Genomic DNA, 14,018 nt, shown 5'->3' on the forward strand with positions numbered 1-14,018 from the left:
TCATAAGGCTTACGATGAAAAATAAGACAGATCTAACTATCAAGTGGACCACACGAAATATTTAATGGTGAAAATCATTCGCTGCTGCTACTTGTGGTGTGGTCCACATGATCTTTGGATATTAATAATTTTTTAGATAATACCCTAAGATGATCTCTAAAAATATATGAACGGTGTAGATATAATAAATACATCACTGTGGGGCCCATATACCTTTAATCTCCTTTGAACAGTTTGTACAACTCGGAGCTCGAGGAGCGTCAGTCTCGTCCTTGCACGAAAATGGATTGGCTACTCCCCCTGCCATGGTGCCACCAGCCATTGGTTGTTGGTCGGTGCTCTGTGGGCCCCACCATGATGTATGTGTTTCATCCATGCCTTCCATATATTTTTATGGTCATTTTACGATATGAAAAAAAAATGAGATATATCTAAATCTCAAGTGGATCACATTAAAGGAAACACTGTTGAATAAACGTTGACCATTAAAAATGTTTTGGGCTTAAAAGTTTTGGATCTAGCTGATATTTATTTTTTCCATCCATCTGGGTCTTTATGACCTAATCAACAGATTGGATGTCAAATAAACAGTACAGTGGACCTTAGAAGGATTTTAAAATTTTAATGGTAGATATCCAATTATTATTGTTTTCTTGTTATGTGGTCCACCTAAGATTTACACACCTATCATTTTTTTTATGAATCCATAAAATGTTCTGTAAAAATGTATGAACGGAATGGATGAAACACATACATCATGGTGGGGCCCACAAAGCACCGACTAGGAGAGTAACCAATCCGTCCCTCGCATGAACTAGCCACCTAGCTTGAGGCTAGTGTAGCTGGCGTGTGGTAATACGGACGACGGGGTTTACGTCTGACGAAAGGATGGGTTTCAGCGGGAAAAACGGTAAATGCTACTCGACCTTCGCACATGCCAATCAGGCACGTGTATGCAAGCAGATGGGCTTGATCATCATCTGAGTCAAAGTCAAGATTACAGTATACTATTTTTAGGCTTCGGGTCGGGTCTGGTTGATTCAGGCTGGATCCTTTCGGTTCGGGTATCCGGGTCGGATCTGTCCGGATCAACCTCTATCCGAACCCGACCCGAAATACTATCGGATCTGGGTTGACAGACTCGATCAGGCTGATCTAAGCCGTCGGTTCTGTTCGAAACGGTACCGAGTCGGGTTGGATCCACCGGATCGGGTTCAAAATGCCCACCTCTAGATGCCACTTTGTTGGGGCCCTTACACAAAACCTTAGGATCTAGCCCCCCAAAACAAACCAAAAATATGGGATAATAAAGCAATGAAATAAATCAAAGCATAAACCACATGACACTAGAGAATTTTACATGAAAAACGGGCTCACAAAATTCCCAATGGCTGAATCCAGCACCGACAGCCTCCGTAGACCCCATTCTCGACTCCCAGCGAGCATTCACCAGGTTCCGATCCTGGGATGATACGAGGAGGATTTTCAACATCAGATTGATTAGTAATAAGCATAACCAAAGGCATAACCCACAAACAACAACTAAAAACTCCATCACATTTTCACTCTGATCAAAAACTTTACAAGTACAATGAGCATAAAGGGAAATACAATGATAATGGACAAAAGCTCCAAAATAATCTGCTATCCACTCCTGCCTCAGCACTGCTACGGTCCAACGTTACCTGCATGCAACGGTCGTGCATAAGCTTATAGAAAGCTTAGAGGGTGGTGAAAGTGTGTGCACAAGGTAGTAATACAATTATACAGTATCAGAGTAATGCAGAATATGCTGATGAATCCATGAATACCATTAGTTGTACCAAGGCTATGCGATGCAAGGCATGAATGATGTCGGCCATACCACGACCATGCGATGCGAGATGCAACTCAAGCATACGAATCCTCATCTAAGTCCACATATTAATACAGCTCAAATCTTGAATATCACCGGGGTCTAGTACACTCCAAATTAGATTGTCGCCCCATTGCGAGCAATAAGGCGAGGGAAGAGACCTCACTATCCGCCTGCCAATATCTGGCTCAGCTCGTCGATAGCGGACCCATTCCTCGAGCTGGTCAAACTCAGCCTAGCTTTGCCCCCTCCTCTCGGGCGAGTAAGGCCACACTCCCTTCCAACCGACCACGACATAGTGGAAAGCACGGCCCTCTGGTAATCGGCACTCATGCACCCACTTGGTCTAGACGTTGGAGCAACCTCCTGGTACCATAAGGGTTTTAGGAATTTCACCCAGGGATATCTATAGCACCCCATGTAGAACAAGATTTTCAGTATCCAATCCTGCCAACCGCGATATGCCTGTGGAGGCTATGGCCCTGATGTCGCTAGGGCACACAGTATACATGTCACACAATGCGAGATGCATGAATCACGCAATCCAGTCATACAGCAATCATGCGCGTACGCGCGCTCATGTGGGCATCTTCCCTTACTAGGGAATCCATAACAACCTGCCTAATGGCATGTGCGATAATCAATCACTCATCTCATCACAAGCACGTAGATGATGCGTATGAACATGTATCATGATGCTATGTTGTTATATACTCATAATCAGAATCGATAGTCACATATGGCGAATGGGGCCCACTTATGTGGGTTAACCCACGCAGAGAATGGGCCTAACAAGGCCTAAGGGAAGGTCACAATGAGGACATCTAACCATCATTGCCCATCAATGTGGACATCTAACCAACATTGCTCCCAAGGAGTGACCTACATAAAGAATTCATACACAATACAACGGCCACATATACATCACATTGGGCCTCGCTCATGGGCCTCACATACATTGCACCGGGCCAATTAAATGGGCCGATTCGAATGAGCCGATTCAAATGCGCCGACCAAGTGGGCCGAATCAAATGGGCCGATTCAAATGGGCCAAATCAATGCATCACCATGGGCCTCACATGTGGGCCTCATATTCCACAAATGGACCACATATTTGGGCCTTGATTACATCAAACGGGCCACGCGATATGGGCCTAACCATACAAATAGGTGGGCCCCGCCCATGGGCCAAAATGCATCATGATGGCCTCATGGATAGGCCGCACCAATGGTCCTTAAGTGGGCTTGGGCCACACCAAACTCATTTCAATAGTTGTAAGTGTAACATGTGTATTACTGTACACTATCAACCCATGGGGCACATGGCTCATTAATGATGACCAACACTACCCAAACATTGCCCATATACATCAGCACCATCCAAATTTTTGTCTAGGTGCGCCAGCACCATCCATACGTTGCCCAGGTGCGGGTCCCACTATCAGGAGAGCTGGGATGATCATACACATCACGTGGGACCCAAGGAACTTGCTGATGTCAGTCCAACAGTGGGTCCCACCATCAGAACGGTTTGAAGGCATATATACATCACGTGGGACTCATGGAGCTGTGCTGACGTGAATGGACAGTGGGTCCCACCAGCTGGACGTACACAACAGCTACATAGCTGCTGTACGTTGCAGCTACAGCTGCTTTAAAGAGAACAGAGGTGGGTCCCACGTAGGACCTACCCTTATGTATGTTATAAAATAATATATATATATACATATATATAATATTTAAGTACAGGTGCTGCCAATGCAGCTTTATGCATTGAAGGGAGAGGTGGGTCCCACGTAGGGCCCACCATCTTATATATATACATATATAAAATATATAATATATATATATGTATATAATATAAAATATACAATATACATGTGCATGCTGACGTCCAGGCCCCCGGACTGCCTGAATAGTCACATACATCAAGGAGGGCCCCACACATGGGGTGTGTCCCACCGTCCTTAGACGATGGACACAGCACATACATGATGGTGTGGCCCATCTGAGTGGACGGACGAGGTGGGTGGGTCCCACGGACCCCGCTGACGTTCACACTCCACTGCTAGCCACTCCCAGTAGGGAATCCATGCCAAGACCTCAGCGTTGAAACGAGGTATCTTTCACTCAGCCTACCATTTAAGCTATGGACCTGGGTCCCACCATCTGGACGGTCTTGATCTCACGTGGGACCCATAGAACTGCTGACGTCAGATGACAGTGGGTCCCATCATCAAAATAGATGGAGGGCATGTGTAAAACACATACATCATGGCTGGGATCCACCGTCCATGGGCTGGACGGTGGATGCAGTGCATCCTCAAGGTGGCCCCACCGTCAGGATGGATGGACGGCTTGGGTGGGTCCCATGCAATGGGCTACCCCCTTTCATAATGATATAATATATCATATTATATATTACTTTATTATTTCATGCAGCAGGTGAGTACACCCTATTGTCAGTTAACACTTTACTGTGAGCTACCTCCACCATCAGTCCATACTTCCAGCACCCTTGGACAGACGGTGTGGATGTACACCTCATCAAGGTGGGTCCCACATGGCCCACCTGTTTTGGATCAGCCTGGTGTTTGTGTTTGGCCATCATCCAGGCCCACTGTGTCACGCCCCAAACTTGGAAACCTGGCTCACAAAATTGCGATCGCCGAATCCGGCGCCAACAGCCTCCATAGTGCCCCATTCTCGGATTCCGGTACTTATATACCAGATTCCGATCCTGGGATCCTACAAGGAGGATTTTCCAACCTACATTTGTCTCATAAGAAGCATAACCACAAGTATACCCAAATCATAAAGGTAACATCATCACCACATATCCACTAATATAATCATTTGAATACAATGCTAAAAGGGGAATATATATATCGAAATCAAAGCTCCAGAGGATAGCTGCATGCTCCAAGCTCAATGCTGCTGCAACCTAACGCCACCTGCACGCATATATCGTGCATAAGCTTACAAAAGCTTATAGGGTGATGAAAGTGTGTGCACAAGATAAGTGCCAAGTATACTATAAAGCCCATAAATCATACATTATCGAAATAAGCAGAAATACTGACAAGATCATGAATCATACGATATCAGAGTAAGCGGAAATATACAAGTAAGTCCATGAGTGTTATCAGTCGTACCAAGGCTATGCAATGCAAAACATAATAAGACAATAACAGATGCTAAGGATGCAATGCAATATGCAAATCCTGACGAGCCACGAATAAATCAACCTCATCTAGGCCATATAAGTGTAAAAATATAGTAACTCAAAATGCTAAGTACTGCAGATGCAATGTAATATGCGGTGAGAATGAAATGACCATGCTGGAATGTGAAGTCGGGATAATAGTACGAAGTATCACAGGCTATGGGGTTCATCACAAGAGATTTCTATCCAAACCAGTCCCATACCTAAATTTGGATAGTCAGACACAATGTGGTAAACTCCTAATCTCAGGTTAGTCGCGCGCCCAACTGAAATCCTGGCCATGCGATAGTACATGTAACAAATAGTTATGCACCACCAGCCCGAGTGGATAGTGAATAAATGAATGAATGGATATGCAATTCCTGCTTAAATAAGTCCATATATCAGTACGGTTGCTCTCTGAAAAAATCACCGGGGTCTATTACACTCGACACCGACTGCCTCCTCCCTAGCTACACAGCCCAGCGAGCGAAATAGACCTCACTATCCGCCTGACCAGTAGTCTGCCAATACCTACCCGGCTCGTCGATAGCAGACCCATTTACGAGCTGGTCATACTCAACCTAGCTTATAGCCCCCTCACTCGGGCAGATAAGGCCACACCCCCTCTCAACCGACCACGACACAGTGGGAGACGTGGCCTACTGGTATTCGGTACTCGGGCGTTCATGTTCCACTCGGTCTAGACGTTGGGGCTACTCCTGGCCTCGGAGGTTCTGGAATTTTCACCCAAGGACATCCTAAGTGGCCATAGTGCTAGAAACAAATATTTTCAGTGTCTCATCTGGCCATCCACTATGTACTTGTGGAGGCCACAGCCCTAATGTCACTAGGGCGTACAATGATCAAGTCACATATATGCGAGATGCATGTGTCACACCATACAATCATGCAGCAATCCTGCGCGTACCATGCAATCATGTGGGGCACTCCGTCTCATAAGGAGTCTCATAAATGTTTCAGCCCAACGGCTTATGCTATGATCAAACATTCCTCATATCAAGCATACATATGATGCATATGGGCATGAATCATGGAGTTATACTAAGTATGTTATAAAGTGATGAATTATCAACAAGTATGGGCCTATCAATGGGCCCTAAGGAGAGTTATAATGTGGACATTTAACCAACATTATTCTTACAATATGGACGTCAAACCAACATCGCTCCCAAGGCACGGTCCGCCATAAATGTCATTACATAACCCATGGTGGAATCACACAATGCAATAAACCTTGTATACATCCCATTGGGCCTCAACCCATGGGCCTCAAATACATCAAATGGATCTCAACTCACGGGCCCTAATATATCACATTGGGCCTTAACCCAATAGGCTCCAAATACAACACAATGGGCCTCAACCCACGGGCCCTTATACATCATAATGGGCCTCAACCCATGGGCCCTAATACATCACAATGGGCCTCGACCCATGGGCCCCAAATACATCATAATGGGCCTCAATACACAGGCCTCAATACATCACAATGGGCCTCAATACACGGGCCTCAAATACATAACAGGTGGGCCCTGCACCTGGGCCTCAAAACACATGACAGGTGGGCCCCACTCATGGGTCAAAGATACATCCTAATGAGTCACATGTATATCAAAGTGGGCCTCTTGATTAGGCCACGAAATACATCAAAGTGGGCCTAACAGATGGGCCACAAAGTACATCAAGGTGGGCCTCAACAACGGCTATAAATATGACAAGATGAGCCTAATCACTTGGGCCTTATATATGCACCAAGGTGGGCCTCAATGGACGGCCACAAATAAATCAAAATGGGCCTCATACATATACCAAGGTGGGGTCCACTTGAACTATAGATTTGTCTTATTTTTAGTCTCAAGCCTGTAATATAAGCTTGCCAAATGGTGGATGGTTTGGATGTAACCCATGCATCATGGTGGGGGTCCACATGAACTATGGACCTGACTCATTCTTTAGCTCATATCATCAAATGAACTTTCAAAGGAGCTGGATGGCTTAGATGCATCACATGCATCATGGTGGGGGTCCACATGAAGGCCCATCATCAAGTATATATTATATATAACATAATATAATCTACATATAATATATATAATATAATACAATATTATATTTAATATAATATATATATATACACACACACTGCACACACACACCGTCCCCACATGTGGGGGTGGGTCCCACCGTCCAGTGTGGACGGTGCAGATAGAACACATGAATCATAGTGGGCTCCACCGTCCGCTTAGACGGTGGGAATACAACACATACATCACTGTGGGCTCCACCGTCCGCTTAGACGGTGGGAAACAACACATACATCACTGTGGGGCCCACCATTATGTTTGTATGCAATCCGACCCATTAATAAGGTCGCACGGACCTGGCTGAGTAGGAAAAACAAATTTCATCTTGATCCAAAACTTCTGTGGCCCAGAAAAAGAGTTTCAAGGGCAGACGTTCAATCCCACTCTTTCCTCTGATGTGGGCCACCTGAGCCGTGGATATGGCTGATTTTTGGAGGGGGCCCACTACTGGAAGTGGCCCACCATATGAACGGGTTGGATGACAAATATACATCATGGTGGGGCCCACGGCTAGGGCCATGGGTCTGCTGTCATCCGCCCGCCCGCCAGCAGTAGGCGCTGCCTGCGTCTCTGACAGCAGCAGCGTCTGCTGCATGTGTTTTTTTTTTTGAAATCGAGTTTTATCGCGGTTTTCCATACATGGGGCCTGCTTCAAGTGAATTCGACCCAACCGTTGGGTCCCATGGCTTAATACAAGCCAAACAAGCCCAATATTGAATATATTTTGGTGAATAGAAATAGCAGTTGATTTTTCAACGATAACCACTACAGTTTCCCATGCTATGGCCCACCAGATACTCGGATCAGCTTCATTTTTTGGCTCAACGCCTAAAATGATCCAGGGAATGAGATGGACGGCGTGGATCGGATCAATGCATCAGGGTGGGGCCTGTGTGAGCGGTTCACTCCAAATAGCCTTGAACCAAGGCTAATATTTATGTTATCCTTTCAACGTCCAGCGTCCCTGGACGCTGGACAGTTTTGGCATGGTACATACATTTGAGGTGGGCCCCACCTATGGACGTGGGCCATCAAAAGAAAGGGTTGGATGGCATGGGAAATACATACATCAAAGTGGGGTCCATCCAAGTGGGCCACTCAACTACACCATCACACAAAAGGAAGAGAGAGAGAGAGAGAGAGAGAGAGAGAGAGAGAGAGAGAGAAATAGAGTGGGACGCGTGTGATGGAGGGCTCCGCCACTATGAGCCCTCCCTTGTAAGAAATCATACATCAAGCGGGTCCCAATACATGTGGGCCTACCAAATCAAGGATCAACGGTGGAGATCCCTTCTCCACCCAAAATGGACGGTCTAGATGACCTCTTTTCATGCAAGGAAAATAAACATCATGATGGGGTCCATGGAGAATGGCCCCATCATGGAATGATCATGAGCATCAAGGTGGGCCATCGGCCACACCTAGGGTCCAAAGTGAGATCCATACCATCAATCGGTAGACCTTACTTAGCCCATCATCAAAACATGAAAAATCTAGCCTAATGAGCACCCACCGTTTGATCTTCTCGGTTCGTTGGAAAGCCGACCTCCTCGTGGTTCACTTTGATGGAGAGGATGAGAAATGAAGGACTAGGATGATGGATTTTTGGGATAGAAAGGTGGGCCACACAACTCACTTTTCTCTCATGGAAGAGCTTGGACGTGAGCTCATTTTGGTTGCTTGGAATTTGTGAAGAGAAAGAGAGAGAGAGGGTGGTTGAAAGAGAAGTGATGGGAGATGGGTGATGGGTGTGAGTGATGGGTGAGGTGATAGATTGGTTGACTTTTGGGTTTGCTTGACTTGTGGAGAAAGAAAGCATGGGTTGCTTTGTACTTAACATGAGGTGATTGATGGGATTGATTTGACATATTGTAGAGATTCTCTTAGGATTGCAAACATGCGGCGTTTCTTCGAAATAAACGCTGGCCCGCATCTTCCTGCCAGGGTATCGGATCGGTGCATAAGATGCAGCGTTGGAACCGCGGCGATGGTGCGGTCATAATGGTACAAGTCTCAAGTCGAGCCGAGTCTGATATATGGGACATAACTTAGGATCACGCGCAACTGCTGTCTACGCGTCGCAGGTCACCGAAATTCGACCGGGAGGACCGCGGAAGCCTACGAAACAGTATGGGCTAGGATACAGGTCTTACACACTGGATGGCCTGGATAAAACAGATGGACAGCGTCGATTAAAAATGTATGATCAAGGTGGGCCACACCGTTTTGGGATGGGTGGATAGCTTGGATAGTATCATGCATGAAGGTGGGCCACAAGCCATCATACACAAGAGAGAGAGAGGCATCGCCGAGGATGGAGGGGCCCCGCCACTATGGGCCCCTCTTTGATACAAAGCCTACATCAAGGTGGGTCCCACCATAAGTGGGCCCTTACATCACCAAAAAAAGGAGTGGAGATCCAAGATCACCCACCGTTCCTTCTTGCTCCCTAGGCTTCCTTTGCTCCTTAGCTTCGATCCTAATGGAGGAGATAGAGTTTGGATGGTTGAGATGGGAGATGAGAGGGTAGGAAGTGGGCCACATATAAAATTCTCTTGGAGTTTAGAAAGGGCTTGGACGTATGATATTTTGGTTGCTTGGAAATGAGTTTGAAAAAATGAGAGAGTGTGGGTTGTAGAGAGAGAGAGAGAGAGAGAGAGAGAGAGAGAGAGAGAGATAGGTAATGGATGTGGTGGTGATGGATGTATAAGAGACTTTTTGACTTTTGTGGTAGATGGTGTAAGAAAAGTATGGGTGTGTAAGAACCTTTTTTAACTTTGGGGGTTGCTTGGGGAAGGGTGTGAGGTGATGGTGTACTTGGTTGAGGTGATTGGTTGATGGGTTGATAGATGTGACAAGTTGTAGAGATTCTCTCAGAATTCGTACACGGGCCTACATCTCGTTGCCTGGGTATCACCTCAGCGCGCGAGACGCGGCATCGGAACCGCGGCGACGGCGCGGTTGCTAGCGTACAAGTCTTGGGTTGAGTCGGCTCGGATTGACGGCGTGTGACTCAGGGTCACACGTAAATACTGGTTAAGGGTCAAAGGTTGCCAAAATTCGACCGGGAAGACCATGAAAGTCTACGGAACAGTACGGTCTAAGATACGGGGTTTACAAAATACTTAACTAATGCTGTTACTTTACATTTCGTAAGAAATTGAAGGTGCACTCCATGTGTTTGAGAAAATACCGTAAAGGCTCAATCTTAGCTAAAACTCAGCTCAAACTGGCCCGAGCTACTGACCGAACCAAGCCAAGCTGGCTAGTCAAGCTCGAGGACCGAGCCGAGCCGAGTTCAAGCTGGGGTCAGCTAGTGGCCGAGCCAAGTCAAGCTATGCCGAGCTCGGCTCGTGTACACCTCTAGTTTTCAATAATGTATCCTTGTGAAAGTTGGGTCTATTATGCAATCAAAGGGTTTAGCAACTCATGTGGGCCCTTCTATGATGTTTATGTGAAATCCACCTCGTCCATGTGTCAGTCAATGTTAGGCCTAGGGCCTAAGAATTCAACCTCATTACTGATTCAAGTGGACCACACAATTAGAAAAAGCATACATGGTAACCTTATCCTCCAAACTGTTTACCCATAGCATAGCCTACTTGAATCACGAATTAGGCTAATGTTTGGGCCCCATTCTTTAAAATTTTGGGGTGACATCTAATCGTAAGAGTGAATTTCATGTAATCATCACCGCTCTGCTTGTAAAAATCAATGGTGAATGTCTCTCCCAATTGTTTCCTTTGGTGTGGCTTGAATGAATCACAAGTCAGCATGATTGTTTCGCCTTAGGTCTAACGTGAGATTACAAATCTAATGGTTGAAGTGGATTTCACAGACATATCACATTGGGCCCAAAAAAATCAAGAGTATCGTCCCTTTGTCATTTGTGAAAAAAAAATAAGAAAGAGAGAGAGAGAGAGAGAGAGAGAGAGAGAGAGACAGAGAGAGAGAGAGAAGGGAAATTTATGAGATTCCCACCATTGGTTTTTTACAAATCCACTATGATGTGTATGTGAGATCCGCGTGAGCCATTATAGTGGTTTGGGTGGGCCACAACAATGGAAATCATTAGGAGAGAGATGTTCATCCTTGCTTTTTACAAAGCCCAGTGCGATGATTATATGAAATCTACTCCAATTAGATGACACACCAAAATTTAGGCATGGGCCCAAATATCGGACCCATTTGTGATTCAGGAGGATCACACTAAGAGAAACATATTGCAGGGTATGGGTATCCATGTACACTGTTTCCAATCGTGTGGTCCATTTGAATCACAGATTGGGCTAATTTTTATTCCTTGGCTTAATAATGGGGAAACCACCTGGTTGTCGTGGTGGATTTCACATCAACATCATTGGTGGGGCCCAACTAAACTACTCCCATGGCTGACACATGTTTCATTAAGAAATATAATGAAAAATATTCTAATTATACTTACGATTAAGGTATAACTTATTGAAAACCTTTTTTGTTTTTTTTTTCAACGTTTTTACACCCAAGCCATCATGGGAGCACCTAAATAATCTCTCCTTTTAAATCCTTTTTTTTTTAACCACTCCGATAATTTTTTGAATTTTCTTTGGACAAAAATACCTTGCATTGAAGCTTGTGCCATAAAGGCCTTGTACACTCTTTTTTACACCTGGTGGTTCTTTTATCCTTACTCTTTGACTAACTCTTCTTTTACCACTACACTTGCTTTTCGACTATTCTCTAATAATCTTTTATGCTTTACAAATACTTTCTTCAGCAAAAACTACTACCTTAGAAAATTAGATTTTAACCTTATTTAAGAAGAAAATGAGATGAAAAAATATATATTGTAAAAATTTTACTTCTAAAAGATGAATTTAAAATAAAATAAAATAAAAAAGTTGTTCACAATTTAACTTTATAGCTTAGTTTTAAAATGTCAAACGGTGTCTAAATGAGGTGATTTTCGTCCTTTTAAAAGCTCGTCAATTTATCTTTCCAACAAACACAAGATTGTTGTGATCTAACCTATAATGAGAAAATTATGATTGTTTTTGTAAGATCTCGTCATGTTAAAATTGAATACAAACGCACTTATAGACTTTGGACCCAATTTTGAAAAGTTTGATAGTATTCAAATGAGATTGTTCTAGTCATGTTTGAAAGCTTATCGAATTATCTTTTCAACGAGCCCAAGATCAACCCGATCTAATCTATAATCAGGGAGTCATGGCTATTTCATGGGATCATGTAATGTTATAAATAGGATCAAACGGTCTGCGAAAGCCATCATAAAATGTGGGCTACATTTAAAAAGTCAAATAGTGTCTAAATAAGTTGATTCTAATCCCATTTGAAATGTCATCAAATTATCTTTCTAACAAGCTTAAGATCACCCCAATCCAACTTGTTACAAATGAGTTATGACCATTTTTGTGAAGGTTGGCTACGTAGTTTGACCTTATTAGTTCGTTCTTGCAAGAGTAAGAGCATAATCCTTCTGCTTCTTAAATACCATTCCCCCACTTAATGGATAAGCACTTGTTACCAATATGATAAATTCACTATTTTATTTATTGACTTTATTCTTTCTTCCATGGGGTAAAATAGGAAGAAAAAAAAATCTATTCATTCCTTCCCTCCCTATAACAAGACAAGAGAGACAGATCTTTGTTTGATCTTTTATTAGCATCCTCTTTCCTTAGGTTGTGAATACATTCAATCTGGGAATGTTGGCTTAGGAGCTGGGACTAGTGGTTATGGATCTTTACCTAGAACCATCGCACGATGCTAAAAATGAATGTGAACACGAGTGTGTACTGAACACGAATACAATACACGCTCGCATTTATGTTCGGAGCGCGAGTATACTTGAATTTAGGTTTTGTACCATTATCATGCGATTCCACTAAAACAGTCATTACTCATTTGCTAGAAGTTGGATTGGGGCGATCTTTGGCTCATTAGATTGATAATTCGATAATATTTTAAATGTATTTAGAATCATATCATTTGGAAATTATTGGCCATGCAAAAATTGGCTCAAAGTCCATGATAGCATTCGTGAACCATTCCATCTCATTTCTAGCATCGTGCAATCACACAAAAATAGTCATAACTCCCTCATTACAAGTTGGATCGAGGTGATCTTAGGCTCATTAGAAAGATAATTCGATAACTTTTTAAAAGGGTCTAGAGTCATCTCATTTAGACATAATGTGACCTTTTTAAAATGGGCCCAAAGTTCATAATGGCGTTCGCAAATTATTTGGTCGTGTTTCCAACATTGTGTGATACCACAAAAATCATCATAACTCCTTCATTGTAGGTTGGATTGAGGCGATCTCGGGCATATTAGATAGATAATTTGACAAGCTTTCAAATGAGACTGAAATCATCTCATTTGAACACTATTTAACATTTTAAAATTGGGCCCAAAGCTCATGATGTATTTGCATTCATTTCCAATACTAATAACTCCCTCATTACAAGTCAGATTAGAGTAATCTAAATTGGAGCAATCTTGAGCCCATTGGAAAAATACTTTGATGAGCTTTCAAATAAGATTGGAATCATCTTCTTTAGACACCCTTTTACCTTTAAAAACTAGGTCCAAAGTGTAACTTGTAAACAAATTTGAAAAAAAAAAAACATCTTTTAAAAGTGAAATTTTTGCAATATTTTTTTCATCTCGTTTTTTTGATGTGGTAGTTTTTGCCCGAGAGAATAGTCGAAAAGCTAAAAAGATTGTTAGAGAGTACTCAAAAAACACGAAAAATTGCCAGAGTGCAGTGGTTTAAAAATAAAAATATATATATAAATAAATAAATGAAAGGTTAGTATGAGAGTAGTGATAAGAGAAGGTCCATAT

This window comes from Magnolia sinica, chromosome 18, assembly GCF_029962835.1.
Source record: "Magnolia sinica isolate HGM2019 chromosome 18, MsV1, whole genome shotgun sequence".
In the NCBI taxonomy this organism is placed as follows: domain Eukaryota; kingdom Viridiplantae; phylum Streptophyta; class Magnoliopsida; order Magnoliales; family Magnoliaceae; genus Magnolia; species Magnolia sinica.